This window comes from Euprymna scolopes, chromosome 26 (assembly GCF_053919585.1).
Source record: "Euprymna scolopes isolate OS-2025 chromosome 26, ASM5391958v1, whole genome shotgun sequence".
Taxonomy (NCBI): domain Eukaryota; kingdom Metazoa; phylum Mollusca; class Cephalopoda; order Sepiida; family Sepiolidae; genus Euprymna; species Euprymna scolopes.
In genome coordinates, this window is record NC_136507.1 from 24764973 (window position 1) to 24767846 (window position 2874).

Consider the following 2874-nt stretch of genomic DNA (forward strand, 5'->3'; position numbering starts at 1 on the left):
AAAAATACCAGTACAAAATATTTGAAAATGTTTCACGTGCACAGTGTGACGCAGTTCTATTTCAGAGAAACGGAAAAAGACGTTGGAAAGTCAAAAAGGAGGGGGAGGGCTGGCGCTGTTAAAGAGAAGGAAATTTTAGTGACGTCATATAGTCGTTAATGTAATTTTAAAACTATGAACGCAGTTAATATTCTTATTGGGAAAAAGATATATCTATTGAAATTCAAATATTAGTTTGTAACAGAAATGAAATGAGTGTTTTTTATCTCAATCAATAAATTACATAAAAAACACTGTGGAGTGACGGATGGACCAACCCTTCCCTTGCATTGTTTTGACAATTCGTCAAGAGAAGGGTCATTTTTTTTCACCAGTTCGATTCCCGGAAACGCCCCTTCAGCAGCCTGCAGGCCTCTGGAGTTCTGACAAAAGTTATTAGGAGCGGGGCGTCTGGGAAATTTGAGGGGATATTTACATCTTTCCTCTCTATCTGTTTGTAATCGAGCAGAGGTTTTAAGTTTATCCTCTGCCGATGGGAAATGTCTGTTGCCACAGATAGAGGGTCTACATAACATAGTTCCTCGGGGGCAAGGGCTTTTAATTTCGCTGGTCTGCGAGAGGCAAAGGAGTCTCTGTCCTCCCTGGGTTCATTCTTTTCCTTTTCTTTTTGGGGTGGTGGCTCAGTTTGCATTGGTCTGGGGACGGGTGTTTGTTTTGTGCCTGGTGTTGGTGCTGGTGTAGTGTCTGGTGTTGGTGCGGTGTCTGGTGTTGGTGTGGTGTCTGGTGTTGGTGCCATGCTTGTTGTTGGTATGGTGTCTGGTGTTGGTGCTGGTGTAGTGTCTGGTGTTGGTGCGGTGTCTGGTGTTGGTGCAGTGTCTTGTGTTGGTGTGGTGTCTGGTGTTGGTGCCATGCTTGTTGGTGCGGTGTCTGGTGTTGGTGTGGTGTCTGGTGTGGGTGCAATGTCTGGTTTGGTGGAGGAAGTGGATTTTGTTGTTAGGGGTGGTGTATGTTCACAGGGAGTGGGGGCCACCTTTTCTTCCCCTTTTCTTCTTTTGTTTTTCTTTTTTAGTCTTTCGAATGAACCAGGGAGAGGTGAGGTTGAGTTCTTCTCCCTCTCACTTGTGGATTCATTCTCAGAGGAGCAATCTTTTCTCCGCTTGATCCCCGTCTCAATTGTTGTGGAGACCGTTGGTTATGTCTGTTCCTCTAGTTGCTCCTGCGGCTGTTTTTGTTGCTGCTGCTCTCACTGGTGTCGTTGCTGCTGCCGCTTCTGCTGCATTTGCTGCTTTTGCTGCTGCAGTAGTTGTTGTTGCTGCAGCTGTTTCCGTGGCATCGGCTGCGGTGGCTGTTGTTGTTACTGTATTTGCAAAGACTGCTGCCTCGATTTTCGGGCTGGTGGTGGGACGGTGGCGGAAGGGATTATGGGCTTCCGTTTTTGTCTCACTACTGCGCTCCATTCCTCCCCCTTGGCCTTCTGGGTGGTTTGGGTTTTCCTTGGAGCTGGGGTTGGTGCCGCGGTTGCAGGGGTTGTTGCCGCCTGTTTTGGCGCGGACACTGTCTCAGGGGTTTGTGATTGCCTTTTGGGTCGTTTGATTAGGGGTTACCCTTTGGGGGCAGCTCCTAGCCATGTGGCCCTGCTTTTGGCAGAACCAGCAGTGCAGACGACGGCCCTCCACCTCTACCGTTATGACGGTGTCCTTGTATGTCAGTAGCGCTGGTATCACCCGAACACCCTCCCTCTTCAGCCTCATTGCTATTGTGTAGCAGCCCAGGTGAGTCCCAGTTTTTGGCCATACTGGGGTCTTCCACCTCACTGTACTGGCTGAAGAGGCCTCCTAACAGTTCCGCAGGTATTTGGGTTGGCACATTAAATACCTGCACCCGAGTCCTTCTCTTGCCCTGGTATTCGGGTATTAGTTTGACTCTCCCATGCTTTATTTCTTGGAGTGAGAGTCTCTCCGCATCGTCCTTGGTGGGTAGGAGGATGTCCCACACGGCGAAGCTCCTCTGGTACAGGTATAGTACTGGGATGTTAAGTTTGTGGAGGAGCCCCCCATGTCTTCCTTCTTCATCCCCAGGAGGCAGTTTTCCGGTATATCGGAAATGGCGAAGGACAGGACTCTGCCCTCAATCGCCTCCCGGGCACTCGGTATGGGTTTTATATCTGCCCCCTCTATGTATTGTCTGTACTTTGTTAGGTACAGGTCTCTATACTCTTGAGGGGACAGTTGTTTTTCTACGGTCTTCCCCCATGCCGACCCTCTTGGTGGTGTTGGTATGGGGTCTTTGGTGGGGTTAGCCCGTTTTTGGTCTTTTATGGAGGTCGCCCCTGCCTGTTTATTGGCAACGCTTCCTGCCTCCCACGATTTCTTAGTCTGTCCTTTTGTGGGAGTGTCGCATTTTTGGGGGGCAGCTCCCATTTCAGTGTCTTTTGGGCTTGACTCTCATTGGTTAGAGTCTTTTTTGGGAGCAGCTTCCCATTTTGGGGAGTCGGCCTCTTGGGGAGCATGATCTTTTTTGTTTACTTTGAGGCTATCTGCCCCTTCCTCGTTTGTGAGGTCCAGGCGGTATGCCCCCTGATTTTCTTGATCTGCTCCCCTATTGGGGAAGCAGCCCTACTGGGGAGCACTGTCCCCTTTATTGTCCTTTTGGCCTGGCACCTCCTCATTTTTGTGGTCGGAGTGAGATGCTACGACTGATTTTGGTTTTGCTCCCCTTTGGGGGAGTTGCCCTCGGGAGGAGCTGTTGGTAAATTTTCTCTCTCCTGGGGGAGCGTCCAATGCTGTCATATGCGGGCAGTACGTTGTTTTTGCTCCTCCTGTTGGGGAGTCGTCCTCTTGGGGAGCAGTAGCCCCTTGGCTGGGGGTATCCATA